Genomic DNA, 24622 nt, shown 5'->3' with positions numbered 1-24622 from the left:
CATTGTTGTTTTTTTTTAAATGCCTGAAACTTTACAGAGGGGGAAGATACTCCAGTGCTGCTCACCAAGTTCAGACTCCTTCTCCACGTGCATATTTCCGCTGTGCCTTCTTGAGATTCACTTTGTCTTTCAGTGCCTTAGCTCCACGGACATAAAATAATAACCTTGCCCTACCTCACAGAGCTGCTCTAAGCACAGCCTGTTTAGATTCTGGAGCGTTGCAGATTATGGGAGAAAAATTGTTTATCTATGTACCATTTTGTGTGTACATTTTCTACTAAAAAAAAAGTCTAAATTTTTCTCGAACTATTTGTTTTTTCATTTTCTTTTCTAACTTCTGTCACTTTGTTTTGCTTTGTACTGTGCTGTGTCTCCTGCTACAGTCGTCTTCTTCCTTCAGTCACTTTTCTATGTCATGTAATTGTGATCGAGGTTTCTCTCTGTACTTCTTTTCTCCACCGCTGCATTCTTCTTATTTCTCCTACATTGCCAGGCTCTCTCGATTGAGAAAAGAGAACTATTCCCAAATTTCTTCACATCTTTGTATCTCCTTTCTTATTGCTCTGAGCCTTTCCTTTCCTGTCTGCTTACCATCCTGCTTCCCCTCCTGAAAGAATTTTCTCCCTTTACAGAGGGGAGGGAGAACCCTGCGCCAGCAGGCATTCATTGAGAAGGAGGCAGGGAAATTAGAAAGAGTGACTGATCAGAGAGCTTTTATTCAGGATACATGTAGGCCTTTAGCTATGTGTAAAACACCTCAATGAGAGAGATAATGAGTGCTTCAGGGCAGGGATGGTATCTGCCTGAAATAAGCGTTTCTCCAGCGCTCAGTGCAAAAAAGCTGCTAACCTTGCAGAGGCCTTAGAGTTGCCACAGCTCAAACCCTGGGAGGCTTTACAGGTTAAATCTTATATCCTGGACCCAACCGGGAAACAAAATCAAAGCTGCTGCACGCTACAAAACACATCGTTTATGGGCCGATCGCAGCCCAGGTGCTGATGGCTCCCGGATGATTATTCCCTTGTCCTGTGCAGAGGGCTTTCAAACAGTGCAAGTCTTTCATTCAAGTCTTTTCAAAGAGGCAGCCAATGCTGCCATTTACCTGGATTTCACTTGTTTGGAGGATCTAGCTCTGTCCTCAGAAAAAGAAGTTAAAAGTCTCTTTGTTAAGCCTAGTTAAAAAATGATGCTTAGGACTGCAACTGCAACTTGGCCTTTCAGAGAAGAACTCAGAATCCAGCAGAAATCCTAGAGTAAAAACAGATATATTATTTATATGTACGGTGATATTAATTGTTGTATTTCCTTCCCTTTTAGGGGCGGCAAGTGCATTTTTAAAGTTTGATAATTGCTCCGTTCCAAAAGGTAAGGTATCTCCTCCCTGCAAATCTAGAGAAATGTTAAGGTTGGCAATACATCGCTGGAAGGCCTGAACTTGTTAGGGCTCAAAACAGACCCACCGTTTTTGTGCAGGGCAGCAGGCTCGGGGCGATATCAGCATCTTTCCTTGGGGAGTGGCTCATGAGCAGAAGCTGGCAGGACTCAATCCCGCAAGGCAATGACAGAATCCGGCACCACGCTTTGCTGCTTGAGGGTGCAGTGCTCAGCCACTCATTGCCAGGGTGTACCCAGGAACCACGTCTGTATACACCTGTATGTTTACAAGAGACTGAACCTGCCATTTGGAGTCTGCTGATGAGTGAGGAAATTTAGGCAGCTGCCCAAAGATGAAATTTGTCTCTGGTTTGGGGGACCTGCTCGCTATTCAAGTCCCATCAAAGCATCTGGAAGCTTTGCTGCCTCAGTCTTGCTCACTTTTGAGGCATGACATAGACACACACACATATCTAAACCTCCGTCTGTATGTGGGTGTAATTTTCAGAAAATAAAATTTATTCCTAGGACTCATCCCACTGATCTGTAGTGCAAGCTGCACGGAAACTTTTAATATTTCAGAAGAGATTATTTTGGTATGATCACTGCTTCATTTGTCTGTGTAACTTTCCCCAACCTGTTCTTTCCTCCTGCTACTCTTTCTTTTTTATCCATGCATGCTTACACCAACCTTTCCTTTCTCTATCCATTTTTGCAAATGGTTTCCCTTTGATTTTTTGTCCCCACGGTTTGAATCTTACGAGCATTCCCTTCATGTTTTAGTTCCTTTTCTGAGGGGACACAAGAGAGAGAGAAAGCAATTCAGAAAAACAACAATAATTACTTTATAAATTTAACCACGTACCTAGTCTCAGGTCATTTTTGGGGGAAAGGCAGGGAAGACGGAAAGAGAAATTCCCCAGAGTTTTCTGGTTTTTGTAGACCATTTCAATACACAGCACAGTAAAGCAGATTACTAGAAGTTATTCTGAAATTGGAAGTCATTTCCCAACCAGAAAAATAGAAAAGAATATCAACTCTGGCAAGTTAAATTTAATAAGCCCAGCCAAAAAAAGATTTTGAAGAGCAATTTGCTAAAGGCATAAAACCAATAATAAAATGTTTTTTAAGCACATCCGAAACAGGAAGTCTGCCAGAAAGTCTGTAGGGCTGATACGTAATTGGGGTATGAAAGGGGAGCTCAAATAAGATCAGACTGTACACCAGCAAAGTGAGAAGAATTCTTTACATAGGTGTTCGCCCCGGAAGAGCTTTTTGAAGTTCCCAGGCCAAAACCTTTCTTTACAGGGAACAAGCCCCTTAAAACTGGTTAGACAATAGGAAACGCATAATAGAAGTAAATGGTCACTCTTTACAATGCAGAGAGACTTCTAGAGGATCAGTGCAGGGAAATGCAGCGTTCAACATAGTGGTGGGTAATTTGGATAAGGCTGAATAGTGAGGCGACAGTTAATCACACTAGGTTATTTAGGGTAGTAAAACCGAAGGGTGGCTGAAAAATTGCAGAAAGATCTCAGTTCTGTGTGATTGCTGATAAAAGTGCAGATGAAATGCAATGCTGATAAATGTGGAATCTGGAATAAAACCAAACAGTCCTAACTATACATACCCAGGGATGAGTTTTTAGTTAGCCGTTACCACTCTCAAATACAGCGGCTGCAGCCGGAGAAACCATGTACAGTCCTATGAAAACATCAGCCTAAAGTGAATAGAATATTATGAATTATTACGAAAATGAAATGAAAGAGACCAATCTTATTGCCACTGAGAAAATGTGCCGTATCTTCTAAGCCCCAAGGGACCCACCTGAAGTAGAAAACATATAGACAAGGGCGATAAGTAAGATAATTGAAGGTAAGGGACAGTATCTGTGTGAGGAACAATAAGTAGGCTGGGATAACTCAGTTTGGAGAAGAGATAGCTCAGAAGAACATGACAAAACCCATAACATCACATGCCACACTGAGAAGGGTAGAACAGGAAAGGCTTCTCACCCCTATTAGTAATACAAGAAGGAAAGAGCACCAAATGAAATGTTGGACTGTCAGTTTAGCGCCTAAAAAATGGAATATCCTTTTTTATAGAATGGGTAATTAAGTTAGGGAATAAACTGTTAGAATAGATTGCAAATGTTAAAAGCCTGAATAAATTCAAAAAGCAATTAAGCAAATTCATGGGACATCTCACCACCCCCAACATTTATTAGAAACAGAGGTATAATTTCTAGGCAAGTCCCTAAACTTCAAAGCAGGAAAGGCTGAGAAAAGTACTGGAAAATGTATCACCCAGACGTTGCCATCTTACACTCTTGAAATGTATGCTTTCTTCTACATTTAGAAAAATATACCAGGCCTACTGGTTAGGCCCAGCAGAGCCATTTTTCTGTTCTTATCCTTGGGAGAGCTGTGCTCTGAGCAGAAGTCCTGCGCAGCTCAGCATGAAGGCACAGGGTTGCCAAATCAACCACTAACAGCATGTGCCAGGATGGCAAAAGGGGGCCAGAGGGTTCCTTGTCTCATGCTGGGAGCTCTACAGCATCTGTACTCAAGTCTAAGAGCTCTCTGGTACAGTCAGAAGCTCTGATCATCGCTCTGGCTATGGGTTTATTTCATTCATTAATGTAGGTTTTCCTCAGAGGACTTCTAGGACCATAAGAGGGAGGATAAAGTCTTGCCTTCTTGAGAAAAATCCCTTCTGCTCACCGAGCCATTAGACAGTAGAGTCCCTTATTTTTAGGTAGGTCTTGATACACAGCTAGTGTGAAAGATTTTGAAAGAGAAATCGTTGCCCCTATTCTGGAACGAAAAATCCCACCAAAGTCCACAACATTTCCTTCCCTTCATTTGCCAACCCCCACGGTGTATCATATTTATTCTCTAAGCAAAAAAATGTTTGAGAAGATTGAGAAAACTGGTGAAGAAAGCGATTTGCATTTTAAGCAGAAGAAATAAGCAAGACAGGAAAATATTAAAATTAAAAATAATTAAGTTGGATTTGTCCAGACTAGAAAATCACCCAAATGGACCTATTTTTACCTTGTATTTGTTTACAAGGTCTGCAGAACTCTTCACTTGTGTGGATTAAACATGCTTCACTGACTTTTTTGTTCTATTTAACAAAAAAACACAATCTGCCCTGGCAGCCTGGTATATGTGGCCATTCCTACAATATGTCCTAGCAGCACTGCTTACATTTTGATAATAATAATGATCTGCGTTTTCACTGTTCTTTTCCTTCAAAATACAAAGTGCCCCAGGAATATTATTTAAATTCTTAAAGCAGCCATTTAAGTAAGCAAAAGAATTCTGTTGGGATTATTGGGTTGGAAGGGATTTTTGGGGCTCATCTGCGCCCACTCAAGCAATATGAGCTTTGAAGTTACATCTGAGTTCAAAGGTTGCTCATATCTCTGAAAATGGAGATGCCACAGACTGTCTGGTTACCTGAGCCAGTATTTGACCCCACCTGCCTCAAGGCAGGAAAGATTTTTCTGATAATTAGACAAAAATTCCCATGTTGCAACATGTGTCTGTTGCCTTTTGTCCTATTACGGTGCACTGCCTAGAAGAGTTTGGCTTCATCTTTTCTGTACATTGCCAGTAGGTAATTTAAAACAGTTAGATCGCCCCCTTATTCTCATCTTCAGGCTGAACAAACCCAGTTCTGTCAGCTGCTTCTTGTATGTCCTGCGCTCCAGCCACCTGGTGCCCCAATGTCTCATTCCAGTATGTCAATATCCATCTTGTACAGGGGAATCCAAAACAGGACACAGTCCTGCAGGCAGGGTCTCACAAGCACCAAGCAGAAGGCAAGAATCACTTCCCTCAACCTGCTGGCTACACTCTTGCTAGTACAGCCCGGGATGCGGCTGACCTTCAGGATGCGGCTGACCTTCAGGATGCTCTGCTGACTCATGTTGGAGTAGTTGTCTGCTGGGACCCCCAGGAATTTTTCTGCAAAACTACTTTGTAGCCAGTTGGTGGCCCATCCATCCTGCTGCACGGGCTTGTTCAGTCTCAGGTTCAGGAACTTGCATCTGCCTGTGCTGAATTTCCAAAAGTTTCTGCCAGACTACTTCTCCAGCTTGTTGAGAGTCCTCTAAATGGCAATGCTGCCCCCCAACATATTAATTACTCCCCTAATTAGGTACCATCTGTGAAGTTGCTGAGAGTGCATTTCATCCCATTTTCTAGGTGAATGAATGAATGTCGGTACCAGTATTGACTCCTGATAGATGCTACTAGAAACCACCCATCATCTGGACTTTATACAACTGATCACAGCTCTTGGAACCTGGTGGTATGGCCAGCAGTCCATTCACTTTGTAGTTCACTTCTCAAATCCATGTCTCACCAACTTGGCTGCAGGGATATCATGTAACAGGCCTTGTGGAAGTCAAGGTAAATAACCATCACTCTTCTTTCCCCCACCACACCAGCCGTCTCCTCAGAGCAAGCTCTCAGATTGTTCAGCCACAATTTGCTATTTGTGAATCCATGACGGTTGTTCCCAATTGTATTCTTGTCTTCTATGTGCTTGGACATGGTTTCCAGAAGGGTTTTCTCCAAAATCTTCCTGGGGACTGAAGGGAGGTTTATGAGCAGATATTTCCCCAGATCCACCTTCCTGCTCATCCTGAAGATGCATAAGACACCTTTTCCCAGCCCTCAGGAACCTCTCCTGATCCCTAGGGGCCTTTTGAAGACGATACAAAGCAGTCCTTGCAGTGACCCCAGCATCTGTCCTCTCTTGTCCCATGGCTTATGTATATCCAGTTTGCTTATTTGGTCACTAACTCAATCTTCCCAGGTTCTGCCTGGGAGACCTGAGGACAGAACTTGCCAATAAAGACCAAAGCAAAGACGACACTGAGTTTCTCAGCCTTTTCTGTGCGCTTTGTTTTAAATTCTGCTGCTTCGTTTCACAGCCCCACATCTTCCTTAGGCCTCCTTTTGCCACTACCTTTAGCAGCTTTTCTTGTTGCCCTTCCCATTCCTCACTAATTTCAAATCCAGCTGAACTCTGGCTTCCCTAATTCCCTGCCTGTGTGGCTAGACAATGGTCTGCACTGCTCCCAGTGTAGCCCTCCTTGCCCTCCCCTGCCGTCTCGTTTAGTACCAGAGCCCAGGCTGGAGCTCCCTGCCCATCTGTTGTGCCTGTGTGACTGCCTGGGCCATGGGCTGGGCTGAGCCCAGCTCTAGGGAGGTTGTCCTTGGAAAGCGGCATCCTTTCCGGGTCCCCTTCCCCTTCAGGGCAGTCTCCCATGGGAACCTGCCAAACAGTTCCCAGAACGATCTGTTGAGCCCTCTCTTTTCATTTGCTGTTATCATTCTGAAAACTTTCCATTTCTGCCCAAAGTATTTGTTCATTTCAGACAAAAACTCTGTAAAAAAGGAAGTGTAAAAAAAAAATAAATTAAAATTAAATCCTTTTCTCTATCTGTCAATTTAGATGCATCTGAACTTTTACAAGGAGCCATAGTCACTAAATTGTGTTCACTGACTAAGCTGAAATTAAAAGTAACAGAGTAGTGATGCTTAATGATTACTGACTACAAATAATGTAAATGATTTGTAATTTTAAATAATAATTTGCAAATAATGATCCACGGCTAAGTCTAACAATATGGCTGGAAAATAAAATCAAGAGAGATTAGAAGAAAAACCCCTCCCAACTCAGCATCTCACAAATTTTGCTTGCTACCTGTCAACATCTGTTTCACTTTTCAGCAAACCTAGTCTCATCCCCTTTGCAACTCACAGCGCTGCCTAATTTAAACATTATGTAGTCATGTTTTTTAGTCCTAAATCATGAACCTGTGAGATGTCCAATTACCGCTTCTTTCATTTTATTCACAAAAGACAAACAAGAGGGAGAATACTGGGTTTTTTACTCCCACCTGTTATGCTAAGAGAAGCCGAGTAAGTGTTTGACAGGTAAAAATATAAATGATGAAGCCCCAAATTAAAACACTATCGGAATAAAATTCACATACATTTTGTGAGAGTTTGGGCAAGTTCCAGAAACTGACAGCATTTTGCTTTTTCTTTGACATGTACAGTATGCTCAAAAAGTCTCCATTAAAGTGCCATGTAATTAACTTAGGATACAAGGGATAAAACGGTAAAGAGAACAATGAAGATAATTTGTCATCGGGATTTTCATTAAAAACACCAGTATTACAGGAATAATTTTCAGCAGTGCTTTGCCCTGATTACTGCCTGTCAGATAGTGTATGGGGACCAAACAGGATATTTGAATGGGGAACATTTTCAGAATCTCATCTTACATCAGCATTATGAAGGTAAGTGGTTTATCTACATTGAATGTAATTCATCATCTATATTTTAATATTCCAAAACACGAGCATTCTGCTCTGATTTTAACCTCTCCTAACGTTACTATTTTCTAGTAAATGTTACACTGATAATAGCTTTTCCTAACACACATTGCAGTCTCTGTCTTGGACAGGGAGGAGGATCTACAACTACCTGAAAGGAGGTCGTAGCGAGGTGGGGGTCGGTCTCTTCTCCCAAGTAACAGGCGATAGGACAAGAGGAAATGGCTCAAGTTGTGCCAGGGGAGGTTTAGATTGGATATTGGGAAAAATTTTTACACTGAAAGGGTTATTAAGCATTGGAACAGGCTGCCCAGGGAAGTGGTTGAGTCACCATCCCTGGAGGTATTTAAAAGACAGGTAGACATAGTGCTTAGTGATACGGTTTAGTGATGGTTTTTGTCAGAGTTGGGTTGATGGTTGGACTAGATGATCTGAAAGATCCCTTCCAACCTAGGCAATTCTATGAATCTATGACCAGTGTGCTTCAAAATCATAACAGCCATTAACTTGTTACTTTTTTTTCTCCCAAATCTTGTAGTTGTTTGCTAAATAGTGTTATATCACACAGGCACACAAACGTTATTGCCCAAAAAAAGGAGAGACCCAAGTTTGATTTCAAACTCTGAATTGACCTACCACCTGCACAGCATTTAGGCCGTGTTCTTACCCAGCCTTCACATTTTTATTTTTTTCAAAACGTTGCCCTTGTAAAGCAGAGCACTTTGGAGTCTGCAACACATTTTAAAGTAATGACTAAGCACTAATCCACTAACATGCTCAAGTGGCACTTGAGAATTTGGCAGTATCACTTTAAATAATCTATTAGCCTACTGATTCCTCTCTCAGTATCCTCGGTTTCCTGTTGTTTGAACTAATCTTTGACTGTACTTTACTTCACACAGTATTTCTTGCATGAAGAGCAAAGGATGTGATGTGTATGGCTTACAGTAAGGAAACCTGTAATGCAACATATGATCAAAATTTCAGTTTCTATAGCATTTTTCCTTCAAGTTATCTAAAAGTATTTTTATAAACAATCCTACCTTAAATCTGACTGCACCATTGTGGAATAAAGACTGTATTACAGAAATTACTTGGGTCACTTTTGGCCAAAGTAATGCAGGAGTTCAGCGTCACACGTGGGGGGCAGGGAGGAGGTAGCAGATGGAGAAATCAAATTCACCCCTGTAGCATACACGAGATATGCAATATTACTGAGGAACAACAAGCCACAATACTGTACAGTGTCTTATAAAATCATATTAAGTGAACACAGATGTAAATGGATATTGCCTTGAGTTCTTTTTGCTCATTGTCAGGAACTTATGATTTGACATCTGCAAAAAATTTACTGAATAATGTCTGTGCCGCACACCGCTGCCTATGAGGCGCATAAGGCAAAGTACCTTTTATGGCTTAAAAATTATTAGGGGATCAAGATCCGCCTAGCTCCTTGAGCTGAAATGTGGCTCAAACCAAAGGACTAAGCTTTCGATTCTTACTCTCTGAGTGGGGAAAATGAAGGTGGGGGTTGTTCTGATCCTTAAGCAGTATTTCAAACAAAACAGCAGTGTGCTTTAAAAGTTGTGTTGGTTCATCAATTTTCCATCAGTCCCCAGCTTTCCTAAGAGCTATCCCAATACGCTACAGGTATTGCGTTCAAACCTGCTTTGCTTGCATCTTCTGTCATAATCACATTATGAGATGACACATACATTCACTTGGTTGCAAGGGAACGCTTAGAGAAGTCAGGTTAAGAAGATGACTCAGTTGCCTTATTTAGATGAAATATTCTTCTGAGTATCCAGCATATTAAGACATTCATTAAATAACAAAACATGCCATCTCTCTTTCTTCTCTCTGTTCTCATTTTTCCATTCCCAGTTTCCTGGTCCTTCTTCATGGCATGTTTTCCTTCTCCCAACCTGCTGATCTCTTTTCTTCTCTTTGCTACCCCTATTTTTGCCCTTCCTCCTGTTCCTCTTCACTCTTCCCACACTCTCTCCTATCCTACTTCTACATAACACTGCCAGCCATTCCCAGCTTCTCCTTTCATTCATATCCAGCTTCCCTCTGTTTATGCTGATATATTTCATGGAGCACATATACATGGCAGGAAACCGTCAGCTTTCTCATTTTCCGGCACTTCACGTAGGGAAAATCTGTGCCATTACATGGAATCTAAACCCAGTCTACAGCAATGCTCTGTTCACCAGGTGCCCCAGAAGCCAAAGGCCACCATTTCTTTGAATGTCCTGCAGCCTACGGAGCTATTCTAGCCAAGAACAGGTCCTGTAAGTGACCCTCGTGACAGTGGCTCCATGGTAAACAGTAGGTCTTACTCTTCCCTGAAAATCTTCAAGACTGCTGGATGCGTAAAACAAATTACGTTGGGTCAAACTTCCCACAAAGTGTTTTTCCCCTCCTCTCCTGGTGCTAGATTTGTCTTTTCAAATTATTAAAGCTACTCATCAGAGCTAGTTCTACTGTGCAAGGCCTGGGGCTTCTGAATACAATGATATCACAGGCATGAAAGTATTTCTTTTCTGCCACAATGGAGCCATAGAATGGAAGCTAATATAAAAAGTAGAAAATGTAGAGACAGAACATCAGATTTTTTGTCTTTGATTTTTCTTCCTTAGATGTAAAACCCATTAAATAGGCCAGTATGTAGGCAACCTCTTATTTAACTAGAATTATGGCAATTGCATCCGCTCCACATGGAAACCAAGCGAGTAGTAATGGCTAATTATTTCAATGGACTTTTTTTCCAATCAATATTTATAACTCCCAGATATTGATTACAACCCATATCTTTAAAAATATCAACAATTACTGCTAAAAGGCTGAGTAGTTGCTTATAGTGGTAAACATACACATTAGGAGAGAGGAACTCAAAATTATATGCATCCTGCAACACAGAAAATCTATTAGCACACACAAATTAACAAGTTACTTTGTGTTCCCGGTCAGGGTACCATGATAGTCTGTGGCTGGTAGTCTAAAGCACAAATAAAGCTGTGAATTTGCTATGCTAAAGTGCCACCATTGATAGTCCTACATTTACTGTGTCTTGCATAAACGAACTAGTCCAAGAAGAAGGTGGTTGGATGATGCTTACTAGCATTTAGATATTATCCTTCATGTATCAACTATAAGCCATTGTGACAGGGCCTATATAAGGACATTAATTTCTGTGCCTAATTCTTTCCACTTAGTTGGCTCTAAAACTTTAGGTAACATCTGACACAGGAACTTACATGGAAATTAGGCAATCTGAATATGAGCTTCTTTCCTCAGTCCATTCCCTCAGCCTCTCCTCATGGCCAAGCAACAGGATAGGTTATAAGGATAACCCAGCTGCCCAGCATGTCCAAAACCACATCTGACGCATCAAGAATGGTGAGAAGGACTTTCTCCAAATTCATCTCGCATTTTCAGTGTAGCCATGCCAGTTCTACATGCAGGGCAACACCATGGCTGCGGGGACATAACTTGCTGAAATTACCTGAGTTATGCTTTCTCACCTTTCTTTGTGGATGCTGCTGCTGCTGCTATCAGTCAAAGACAACTGAAATCCCATCCTTGAAAAAGGCACAGAGAAGGACTTCCATACCACGCTTCTGGAACAAGTCTGTCTTGTTAGACTCTGGGTTTTAATAAATCTGAAGCAATTTTTGCTCACTGTGTAGAACTAGGGCAACTGAAACGTGATTGTTATCAATGTGACAAAATACATTTAAAGCTCTGGCAATTAATGAAAACCACTAGTTGGTTAGCGCAATGTTGCCTTCGTACAAGTTCACAGGTACAACAAAGTGATACTTTCCACTGGCTTCAGTGGGAACTGGTGATGTAAATAAAATGTGGTCTTGGTGTGCCTGGGTGTAATTCTGCCTTTGCTGCCTCTGTGCTGACAGACTTCTCAGCACCCAACGTCATCTGTGCAACAGGGAGGCTTTGTTCATTCCACAAAAACCTGGGGGTAACTTGAGGGTATTTTCTTCTTTCTTTTTTTTTTTTCTTTCCTTGTTTTTTCTTCTTCTGGCAATACGTGCAATTTTCAGGAATTAGAGTGCATGGGCCAGAGGAATGGTGACATGCTTTTCTATGAATCTTATGGTGATCAGGATAGGAAAGTCACACAGTTGTGGTCTCTGCTTTCACAGCAGGAATGTGAGAAAACTACAAAATATTGCAATATACACCAATATCACTGTGAGCAGAATTTGACCCACAGGACTTTTTTTTTTTTTTAAACTAAAAAATCAATAACTGTCAAACAATTACAATACAAGTAACTTTTCCCAGCACAGTCTGTAATGAAATTGTGCTTTAGATGCAAGACAAATGCAAACCATATTTCAGCCATGTTCTAGAGTTAGCAAAAGGCAAGGTTCTCTAGAATTATCCACTGTAACCATGGCATAATCTGAAATTTTAATTTGTCTGTCTTCCAGATACCTTTCAGTTATTCTTTTTTTTACTTATTTTACTTTTTGCCATGTTGTCCACATTCTCTGAATATGGTTCCATTTAAAAACATCTCTGTTTTTAACTGTTCACAGTTTACAACAGAAATCCAATAAACACTTACATGCTTTCTAGCATGAAACATTAGTCTTTTAAAATATATACTGATGCTTTGAACCATCACAGAACTGACTGTGAAGGTATTCAGAGCTCATCTGAACCTGAGCTACCCAGAGTTGGTCCTACTACTTTACCCATCCAGCGGAAAGTGCAGTTGAATAATAAAGTTAATGTATTTATTCCACTTACTACCCGTGTGTGTGTGCATGTGTGTATCCACATACATACACTCACTATACACACATATGCACTCTACATGCATATATTATAGCTGTAACCATCATTTTATTATGATTAACTTAATGATCAACTAATTTTATCACAATTTCTTTTTTGACTTGAATCTGAGGTATCTCCATTCTGTTAATACTTGATAGTGAGCTGTAACTTTTCTTTCTCTCAGAAAGAAGGGAAGATAATTTAGAATCCTTATTTCACTTGACATAACTCATTTTGAGTGAAAAAGTACATCCTCAAGGCTTGTACCTATGCGTGGTACAGTAATTATGAGAATAAAAAGAACAGCACTTTGCTCTAAGTTTCGGAGTCAATTCAGGCTGGTAACGTCTGAAATCAGGAAGGCAGAACTGACGTATAAAGCCAGTGTACAGCAATGAGAAAAGATCACCCTGTGTCTGACTTTAGAAAAGGTATGCAAAGCCCACGCTGCCTACAGCAGGCGATAGCCATTGTCTGGACGGTGAAGAAAATATAGTCGTCCTGCTTTGAGAAAGCAAAGCTGCACACACCACCCCCCCCGACTCTCAAGGCAGACAAAGGCAAGGGATTGATCTGTACGAAGGAAAAAGGAAAACTACTTGCTGAGAAGATGCAGAAATATACACCCCTGTTGCCTGACACAGGGAAGAAGAAAGGGTGCTGAACGCATATATGCACATACATTCTTCTGCTAGCAGTGCTCCCCACAGCCAAGAGAAAACAACCGTCTTTAGAGAAATAAAGTGGAAAGAGTTGGAAAGCAAAATAAATCCAGCCAATCCAATGCAATAAAAGCTGATGCAGATTTTTACGGGAGATCAGCACCCATGATAAGGGTTCTGTCCTGCCACCAAGTCTCCTGAGCTCCTAGAAATGGTGGGGGATAACGAGGAGCATGAGAACCGTTTTGAAAGCTTAGTGAGGGTGCTTGTAGACTACCTTACACTGCACCCTAACACCTCAGCCTGTGCACTGGGCCCCTGAGAACACCCATGTGTGTTTCAGTGTCTCATGTGCGGTATTAATGTAATTCACCAAACTCTGCGGACAACTCAGAAGGAACTTTCCTACCTGATGTCCATGCACACATGGAGAACCAGAGATGATCTATTTCACTGTCTTCACAGGTTCACAGCAGAAGAGGACTGGGCTAGACACCCTTGTTATCATACAATGCCACGTGAGGCACTGGGCTAGACACCCTTATTATCATACAATGCCACGTGAGGCACTTCACAGGGGGACACAGCTTACTGTAGATTTAGGGATTGCAATTCATGGAATTCAGCCCTGGCCGCTGAGTCCTGGCCTGGGTTGCTGCGATGCTGACCCAAGCACCAGCACACAGGCAGGGCTGAGCAGTATGGACACTCATCCTCCGGCTTGGCTGACTGGGTTCCTCCAAGTAGGGCGTGAGTCAGTAAATCTCTACAGAGAAGACACACTCAGCGGGGAGTTCAGCGGCTGACAAACAGCTGAATGGAAACACCCCACGGTGCAGCTAGTGCATCTGCGCAGAGCAGTATGCCGGCACAGCAGGGTAAAACCAGCACCCTCTTCTGCCATGGGCCATATTAGGAGCTGCGTTGGAATCCTTTGCTCCAGAAACACCTGCCAAACATCCCAGTTCAAAATATATATTAGTAAACATTACAAAATCATATAACATTAATGCAGGGTGGGCTTTTCAGTACAATACCTTGGCATTTCATAATGCTGTCTGGCTGCTTTCCTAAAAGAAGAATGACAGTAACACACAAATAAGTGGTTTTGCTAAAGGTAGAGTGATTATGAAGAAAAGAAAACGTAAAGTGGAGACACATAACAATTGCTTGGGGTGTTTCCTGGCCTAAATTGCAGCACTCCTCATGTCTAATATCCTGGAAGCAGAAGACAGTTAAAGGATATCTAATATCCTGGATGCAGAAGACAGTTAATGACGATCATAAAATAAAATATTGAAATGACTATTCAATTCCTATTCTCTCGCAGAAATTGTGATGTTGGTTATTACTGGCCTTTCATGCTTCAATAAAAGTCTTTAAAATACCACCTCTGACTTGACTGATGTGCTTTTGGAGTAATTTCTTGAGTCAGAATACCTCCGCTGCCAGCGTACTACAGAGTTCCCTTCAGAGTTCTTGGCTTTTGTATTAACAAGTTTTCTTTCTTAATGTTTTCTTCTCTCCTGTGGTCAAGCTTTGGAAATACCACTCTATGCATGTGTGCAAGGGCACAAGGTTCCTCTCAGTGATTTTATTCAAGCTCCGTTATTTAAGAAAACAAACACTGGGATTAATTCTCATACGTGACTTCTGAGCTGAGAAACTACATCTATTCCCCTACTTCTTTTGTTAATTCTACTAATAAAGGTTATTGTCATCTACTGGTAGAGAATTGAAACAGTAATTTTGTTGATGATACACTTTGCAGCAGCGAATGGATCTTCTTTTCTTGTTGCAACAATGGTGCTGCCGTCCTCTCACGGTACGTACACAGCGAGGCAGACAATACACTTGGTTATTGCAGCAACAGGCTTCTGACTCCAGAGGACAAAAAGAGACGAATCAATCCTGTTCAGCATCTGTGTTCCTCCTCAGGTGTCCAGGCCATGTTATCTTCTCCATATACTTAATTTTTCTTCTGAAGGAATTGTCAGGGATTTCCTACTAAATCACCAAACTGAACTCTTCAAACTCCTTAGGCGTTTCCATAGCTGGGATTATGGAACATTAGTTATCTACTTGCAGGTTAAGCTCTGTGAGCTGCTGAGAGCACTTCCTAATTAACTTTTATGTTTCTTACTGGTTGACTTAGAGACTACGTTGTACTCTAAAACAAACTTTTGTCTCCTGGGTAGCAAAGGTTTGACACATCCTTATTGATCTCTATTTACTTAAATACATTAACAACCAATTAATGTGAAGTAAAAGAAAACCAGCTTCAAAATGCTAGCATAGGCCAGATTTAGTCTTTAGAAGGGGGGAAGAGGTGAATGAGTGTTTAGATGTCAGTGTGCACAAAAAAAATTTGCATATGAGTTTACATATCGCCGCATGCTTAACATCACACCTGAGTGCAAGTCTGCTGGACACAACGACGCTACAGCCACTTCTGCTGCTTTTCTTGTGTTTGAAGTACTTAAGACTTGGGGAATAGCAAAGAGTTACTTTGCACACACTATTAAGCTGGTTTGGTAACATTACTCCTCTCTGTTTTCCACACACTGCCCCGTAGCTGCGCCAGCGGAGGGGGTCGTGTGAACGCTCTCTCAAACGCTCAAGGCAAAACGAGCCAGTTTATTTTAAGTGGTGTGAACTGTGGATCTGGCCTGGCCTGGCTGAGTTTGCAAGTTTCAGGCTGAGGAGCAATCACGCGAGCCACTCCGTTAGCAAAACCACAGGGGCAGCACTGCCAGCTGGCGAGCGGCAGGGACAGTAGAAAGCAGGAACGTCTTTAAGCAGAACAGCTGGAGCCTGGAAGATGCCATCCCTCCGCAGCTGTAGAACTTCTGCCTCAGTGTCCCTTAAGTGTGGGAAAGGCCAATCCCAAAATAAAACAGATGGGACAGGGAAAGTTTGTGGTAGTAGCCGTAAAAAAAAAAAGTTACAGTATGTTATTTCTATCCACTTGATATAAGCTATACTTGAGAAAAAAAACCAAAACAACAACCCAGCTAGTAAATCAGCAAAACTATTGTAACTATAGACAGGAAAAATTTCTTATACTCAATCCTCAAATAGACAAAGTAGACTTTTCTGTGGTGTAAGTGCACCAACTTAGACTTTCCCCTAGCTTTTGGCATTAAAGAAACCCTCCAAACTCATAAAACCTTCAAATACCAAAAGCTAAATCTATCCCTGAATGTTGTTCCTGTAGTGGCAAAAGTTTTCAGCAAAGATTTGTTTTCAAGAAACACCGTTACCAGTACTTAACCTTGAGCACGTCTAGGTAGAGTTTATAGGCTAAAGCATCAAGCAAATAGCCTGTCTTAAAACCCAGTGGTAGTTTGATGGACACCTTTTTTCTGGCCTGACTGAACTGAAGCACTTCCCATGCCTGTGACGCAGATTCAGATGCACCAGAGCAATGAATTAAATAATGTTAAGTTAAAATATTAAACATACTAAATAAATAATAATATTATAAACCTTGATTTAATAGTCCTTTAAAACTGTAATCAAGTAAAACTAGAATTCATGTATGTATTATGTGTTTGTATTTTAACACCTTTGAAGAACTTCGCCTAAAAATATAGTATGAGTTCTTACGCAGGAAAACCGTCGCTTGTGATTCAATGTGACTCCTCTGTTGCATTTGGAAGGAACTGTGGGGTAGCATTATGGATGTATATTTTCCTCTTATTCTATTAGATACACAATAAAGCTTTCAGAATATTTTTAAGTGCCATAACAAAAACTCTATAGGAAGCAAAAAAATAACTGAAAGAATCACAGAAGTCTACTTTCTAAGGCCTGCTTCTACCCCAGACATGACCATTAGCACAGAAACTGCACTTATCTTACAGATATGGAATATGGACTTCAAGGAACAGCTGCCAAAACACACATTTAATGAAGATAAAGTAACAGAGTGCAGGAGAATATCAGCTAGTAAACTTCTCAGGTTTACTCATGCAAGCCATCATCCTTTTGTGTAAATACACAAACACACAGTGCCAGCCAAAAGCCATGTTAATCTAACACTGAATTATAGGCAATTTTAACTTCTGGATTTCATATCGATGCTGAGAGTGGCTCTCCCCCGTCTCGGTGCTACGCCAGAGCTTGGAGCAGAGGGCCAAGGTTAGGAGCGCCTGGGGTTTCCTAGGCTACACCACAGCTTGGGTTTGAGTATTAAAAGTCCACGGCACCACTTCTGAGAGCGCGTGTGGCATATTAGGGCATAAAGGTCAGGAGAGGAACTGAGAGCGATTGCCTCGAGTGCCAGCCCGCCCCCCCCGCAAAGGTAAGACGATATCATGAAAAATGATGTCTTAGAAGACGGTTGCTCTCACCACCACTGTAATGCCTACCGTAGGGGTAGCGATTGTGGCTGCAATGCTTTAAGTATGATTGTTTAAAGAGACCCAAGTCTGACCTAAACAAGGACTTACATGCTTGAAACTTGCCAGCTTCTCCCAACTATTCTGGTCAGCACAAGAAAAGACAATGCCCCTCCCCTACAAACCCACCTCTCTTATCTCACATACGTTTAAAATTAAAAATAGCAGATTGAAACCAAGAAAAATCTATTCACACATAAAGGGAAAAATTATGCACAGACTATTCAAAACATTGAATTATAAGTGAATATGATGAAACAATGAATTGTAATTAAAGTTGCACCTCTTATTATTTTCCAGAACAAAACGTCAATTATCTGAGTTGGCTGTATTTAATTCTTTAAGCAAAGCTGTAGGACTGGATCTTTGAGTCTCAGCTTTAATTGGAGAAACATTAAATTCTGCAAGGGTTAAAAGCTATATGAAGTTGCTGTTACATTGCACAACTACTGATCTGGCTTGACTTTAAAAAGAAGTGATTGGAAGTACAGGTGCAACAGACTGAGATACTGTCTTTTATCACTCAGTGGTCAGTACTGAAGACTAGCACAGAAAACGGGATGTATTCCAGTCAACTGCAGAGAAGCTGTTGTACTCATTTTATAGATTAGTAAGACATTTGGACAAAGACTTTAACAACAGAAGCAATAACTCAAATGCACTCAGGCGGTATTATCTGTGAGAATACACTGAGGAAGTCTTTTTAGCTTTTGTTCTATCAAGTAACAGTTTAACAAAGAAGTTTTTTAATGTTTCACTTTCTTTCCAAGTATTCAATGACAAGCACAGCTCCAGAAGATATCGCTTACTATCCTTCTGGACTCTGATTTCTCATGCAGCATGAGTGTATCGAGGTTTTAATATTAAATAGTTTACTCACAGCACTTTGATTCAGATTCACGTGCTAGCTTTCCTCCTTCATAAAAAGGTATTTTTGGATACATGGCTGAAATGCCAATCCACAAAGTTGCCTTCAGAATGCAGCAGCGGAGCACAACGCACGGTGCCCGAGTTACCCCTCTCGATGGGCTCAGCGGAACGCACGGGTCACACTCTGCACCTCGTTCTGAGCGTAACGGGAAACGCCATCCACGCCAGCAAGGCTGGAAAAACCTTTTTCCCGATTGGCTGCTCATCCCAAACTGCCTGGCAGAGGTTGGAAATATGCAATGCAGAGAAGTGATATTCTGTGGCATTCATTCAATTTACCTGCACTACACTCCAGGGAGCCATGCTATTAAACAACAGCTCCAGCGGGTCAATAAAGTTAACTTAATTAAATTGCTTTCCCTCCCACCCTTCCAACTAGCAAGATTTAGGGCACAGGGACACAGCGCTGCTTGTAAATAAAAGGATGATTTAGCTAATCATTTGCTGAAGAAAGACATATTTTTGTCAATAATTCTATACGCCAAGCAGAGAGCTTGTTTAAATTAAAACCGTGATGCAGGATAAGGGAAGAGACAATACCTACTAATGAACGGCCATTAATATTTTTCAAGCAGTGTCAATTAAATCTACTACTTAAAAGTTAAATCTCAGAGATTGCACTTTTTGCTCCATAAAACTGAAATTGCAATTGCTTGAGTGTAATGTTATAAAACATACTATCATTATTACAAGCATAATGAATACACTTTCTTAATTTGCTGGGGACTGATCGAGTCCCTTTCTGGTCATTTTGATACGTGTACTCTCACTGCTTTACCAGAGTCCTGTTTTAGGAGTCTCTAGTCTGTCCTTTTCTGTGGCACTACACAGAAAACATCACCGATAACTACGGATAACAAACATTACGGTTAAGCTAACGACTACAGATTATTTCAAATCCTCAGTCTGAAACCTCTTGTCTATTTGAGGCTAGATATTTTGAAAAGCTACAGTTAAACTGATGTAGCTGTTTCGCAAAATGATATTTAGGTCTTCTTATCCATTTTTTCCTCAGAAACTCGATGAATGGCTCACTCAGAATACAGACCTGTGTTTTGGCAGGAATTGCCCCGATGTTCCACGCGTACCCTCTGCTCTGTCTCCTGAGTGTTTCCAGCTTTGCCCCAACCCTCCCCTTGCACACGCTGAGCAAAAGCATTCCAAGCACTGGCAGCTAGACTCCCTAGAGATCGCTTTTGCGCTGTTTATAATCTATTCCCATTGAGCTTTTACCTGCAAGTAAATGGGTCTTTTCGGTTTCTTTTCTTCAAATATCTTTACTGTTTCCTATGAATAGCAAGATCTTGGAGCTGGTCTGAGTGAAGAGAGAGGGATGCTTGTAAAGGCACATAGCAGAGTTTAATTTAGGAAGTATGAAAATACACTATGAGGCAGAAGGAGGTCCCTTTATGTCCTCATAGCCAGTTCTTGCAGTACAGGTGGTGTCTTCATAAACCTGTCTGCCATGGGATCTGGGACGGTCCTTTCCACCTAGAGCTCAAATCCTCCTCCAGTGTTGGGTTTGCAGCTCTTTGTTCTACTCTGACTCCAGCAACCCAAGTGCAAGAGAAGGTCTCTGATCCCAAACTAGTGACATCACGAAGCTGAGTAGCCTTATGATAGAGTCCTGTCTTTGCTTTTCATACTCGTTGTTTTGTCTCCTATTTCTTCCCAGCACAAGCTGGAATGGCAACAGCCTTCCCGCACATCCTCTCCCGGTATTACAGAAAGAAGCCCAGGGAGAGCATTACTCACGTGGATTTGAATGACACTCCATAAGAACTCCCACTGAATACCATAAGTCCAAAGTAAGATTAAACATATTATTTACTGTGATTAGGAGTGTCAGAATTCAGTTGGAATGAACAGTCATTTGACTGCTTCATATTCCAGGATGTGTTACTTCATCAACGCCTTGTCAAAGTCGAGAGTCCACAAGGAAATATGCATACACAAATACAAACATTGAATAACTAGGCTGAGAAATTGAATATAAAACTAAAAATCACCTCTCTAGGGAACTATCTGTCAAAGAGACCAAATTAATTTAAATTAATTGCACAATGCAGTGGAAAAGTGATGGGGATGACAAGCGCTGTAGGGTCAGAGCCAGGAGGTCTAGTGGGATCGCTTGTCCCTCTCCTCACACAACTTCTGCAGCACCCAGGGGTGACGCAGTTGACCTCCAGGAGGGGAGGGTGATACCCAGCTGCTCCCGGTGCACCTTCCCACTGACGGATCTCAGCCTCAGAGAAAGAGAGCTCTATTCAAAGCATCCAGAAGTGCCAGGAAGGGGAGGGAGGACTCTCTTGTCGGACAACAGTGACCTTTTGGCTAGGACTGAATACACTGAATAAGACTCTTCTGCAAGTAGAAGGATGAAGAAAAGGCAAGTTTCTATTATAAAACAAATAGCATTGAAATGGAAATCTTATCTTTTTTTTAAACCAGTTTAACTCCATATGGCAGCATAAAATAGTTCAATATCATAGTCATTATATTCACATATTTTCTTTTCCTTTTTCCCCCTCAATTCCCCAAGCCTGATGAAGTTGATAGGCCAGGAGACAGATGCTCTGCACTTCTATTGCAATATATAAATCTCAGCAAATAGTAAGAAAACTACAACCATTAGCTAAAAAAAAAAGAAAGAAAGAGAAAAAACAATTGGAAGGCAGTTTTCTTAGGATAATTAAATGGCTTTGTTTCTTCCTAATGAACTGTACTTCTGGCTCTTTGCTCATTTGTACCCTGACAAGACAGGCAAAGAATGTGTTTGTATCTGCCTAATAAGCGTTGTTATCTTTTAACTGGTTATTAGTACTACAATACAAAAATAATATTCTTGTTGAGCTACACAGGACTGCACTTAGCCAAGCCTGCTCTTAAGCTGGACTGAGTCTGTCCTGTCATATCAGAATTGGAGAATCATAGTTTGGAAGTGGCACTCCTCCTTAAAAGACACTAAACACTCACTCTCTGCCCCAAATTCTTTGGACTGTCAGGAATTTGCAGCCCTTTGCCAGAGCCCCAGGAGGAGCTGGAGGCTGGGTGTCACAGACATACACCATAGCCCCAGGGATCCCAGCTGCAGCGACATCGATTTCTTCTATTTTTAATGTTATGAGTGATGCACCGCCAGCTTGCCTACCTTTAGGCACTTCACCAAGGCTCCTAATTCAGGAGAACAGTTGCCTTCGGCCAACAACGGAAAGGAACAGACACCTCTGAAGGCCAACTTAGACCTTAAATAGGCCAGGGTCCCTCAAGGTCTGTGTCAACCGGAAGAGCCTGAGGTAATGGCACCTCTAAACTTAGGACCCTCAGTTAGATGCCAGAAGTTAAGACAGACGTGGGTCCATGGGATCTTTGAGGAAAGGAGAGGGACTGTGAGGACAAGAGCAGTGATTATGACACCTGACACCCCTTTGCTGGGACCCTTGTGCAACTGCAGCTCAGGCTGTTCCTCTTGCCCCAGCTAGCAGGTACGGGGAGCGCTTCATCCCCTGCACCCAGCTACTACCTGGGCTTAGCAGAAATATTGGCCTGGACCAGTGCTGGGGCCACAGACACATTTGTGGGGAGGAAGGCAGAGCTGCAAAGAGCTTTCCACCGCTGCAGGGGTGAAGGTTCCACCTGCTGGTTCATCATTGAGTGTGAGCAGCAAAGACAGGCAACACCTGCTCTGGCACAAAGTCTCCAAGGGGAAAAGTAACCTCTGAATACAATTTAAACACACCTGGACTGGGGTGAATTTCTGCCTTTTGGTGTCCAGTGCCACTGGAATTTCTTGCCTGATTAGAGGCTTTCTAAAATGGAATTCCTCATTCAGCTCTCCCCTCCGCCATCGCCCCAACCAGGCGACCGTCACCCTTCATTTTCGCTCATGCATTCACCAGCAAACCTCTGAATTAGCAAAGACAGGTGTCACAGGTGCTCAGCATCTCCTGTGGCCAAGATCTTTATTTGTTATACCTGTCAGACCAGTCAATGAGTGCTCCATCTCACTGTGGGCAAGCACATTCCTTCCTGCCAACACCAAAAGCACGGCTATCTATTCAGCAATGCTCTACGCCAAGCAACTGCCATGCTGTGGGGAAAGAAGATTGTGATCAGTACCATTTGTCTACATAATCGCACTTGTTACTGGACAATTCTTGGGTCAGAGGCTAATGTTTTTTTATTTATAGTCTTTCCCCATTCACCTGAATTTTCCTGTGCCTTTTCCCATAACTAAGATTGTGATGCCATTTGGCTTCGTACTGCAGGAGGTCTGATAGAAATCTGAGAAAAAATATCTGAAAGTAAATCCATTACACTCAATTGAACAGAATTTTACATTAAGGAGCTGGAGAGGCACCTCAGATTCAAGGTGCGTTTCTAGGAAAAAAGAAAGACCACAAACTTATTTAGCTTTTTTTTTTCTTCACGTTGTGTAACTTCTATTTCTAGGAAAATATATTGAATTCTGCTAATCGTATACGTTGAGTTATACATATGGAAGATGAAGTTCTATACATTTTCAAGGTTAGCTTTCAACGAGCCCTTTATCAACAACACCACCAAATAGAACTCAAATATGCTTGCCTGGATGCTACCTTGTCTTTAAAAACTGGGAGAAAAAATAATTATGTCCCCCTTGTATCTCAGTGTCTATATAATATGGTTCTGAAATTCCCTAAATGAGAAAAAAAAAATTGTTTTCTTTATGATAAGAATTCTGTTTAACAAAGATAATGCATAGTATTTTGCCTTTTTGTTATACTTATGAAATAAACAGATCAACATCTAAGTGTAACACACTTGTTGCCGTAGGCACGCTACTACTTCACTTCTTTAACACCTCAAAGGTTTCCGAATAATCACTAAGTAGAGCTGCTTTCTTCATTTTCCATTGTCCAGCAGGCAGCCCGAGTAGAAATTCATGCATCATTTTTTAATACAAGAATAGATTTTGCTCAAACTGTTTTTTTAACTAGATGCATTTTTTCCAGATTAAATACATATTTTTATTTAAAAATAGAGTCATTTGAAATGAAACATGAAATTTTAACAATGTACTGCCAAACTTCATAAAAACTTGATTTACATTAAATAACATTCATATCTGTTGGCAAAGGTTTGCTCACCATCCAACAACTGAGCTGGGAGAGTTTGAATGACTGGGAAAACGGTCTCTGATGAAGTGTTTAGTCCAAATTTGATGGCTGTATCTTCCTTTGCAGTGCAGAGAAGGTATTTTCTTCACTTTATTCAGGTTAGCTCTGTTCAATATCTAGTTCATGCAAAGCTATCTCTTGAGAGCTGATAAAGGCAGAAAATCTTACTTTCTACTGTAGGTAAAAGCTCCATGGCAGAGGCTGAAATCTGAGAACTCTAAAATCTTGCAGGACACGGTAAACGGAAAGAAACACACATTTCTGTTTACTCAGCACAAAGAATGGTTAATTTGACTAATAAATCAGCTTAATATAAGTAATAAATAAAACAAGTAAACATGTAGTAAAGGTGAAATGTCATTCATTGGTTTCTAAGGTAACAAAAAGTAAAAATCAAGACTCTGAATAAATATATCAGGAGCTTTTAAATAATTTCCTAAATGCAACTTACTGTAGTTCCACCTTTACAAACAGAAGTGCCTAAGGTAAACAAAGTAGCGGTCAAAATAATCCGGCGTCTGACATTCTCACACCAGTGGAACAGGATTGACTATAGTGATCAAGAACTTTTCTTTATCACCACTTTGACCATGGGAATTACGCTGCCAGTCCACAATACTGTAAGCAAGGAGAATATGATGTTAAAGGAAATTACCCACTCTTATTTGGGTAATAATGTATTTCCCAGTCTAGATTATCAAATAAGTGAGGTCACCCACCGTAATATTTACTGCTACACTTTGGCAGAAAACCAAAATACTTTAATAATACCAACTGAAAAGAAGCCGCCTTTTTCCAGGAAACTAATTAAAAAGTAAGAGCACGAAAGAGAGTGATGATTTCAATTACGTTCCTTGCTCGCTTTTCCCCATGGTAATGCCATCAAGAAGGCTCTCAGCTTCTTTTAAAAAAGCCAAAGCA

At 41.2% G+C, this 24622-nt stretch overlaps 1 protein-coding gene across 11 annotated transcripts in view; it reads right to left on the bottom strand.

Annotated features, from left to right (window-relative positions):
* LOC134511775 (poly(rC)-binding protein 3-like) overlaps positions 1-24622 on the bottom strand; it is a 538190-nt gene that overhangs the window by 161794 nt on the left and 351774 nt on the right. The window contains exon 1 of one of the 11 annotated variants that reach the window (XM_063326285.1): positions 18493-18647. The exons of the other annotated variants lie outside the window; for them this stretch is intronic. The gene's annotated coding sequence lies outside the window, so the exon portion shown is untranslated. Of the gene's footprint in view, positions 1-18492; positions 18648-24622 lie in introns of those variants that run through there. 11 annotated transcript variants of the gene reach the window in all.

The sequence above is a fragment of the Chroicocephalus ridibundus genome, chromosome 2 (genome assembly GCF_963924245.1).
Source record: "Chroicocephalus ridibundus chromosome 2, bChrRid1.1, whole genome shotgun sequence".
Taxonomy (NCBI): domain Eukaryota; kingdom Metazoa; phylum Chordata; class Aves; order Charadriiformes; family Laridae; genus Chroicocephalus; species Chroicocephalus ridibundus.
Note: the sequence above shows the minus strand (reverse complement) of the source record. Positions and strands in the feature narration are given on the sequence as shown.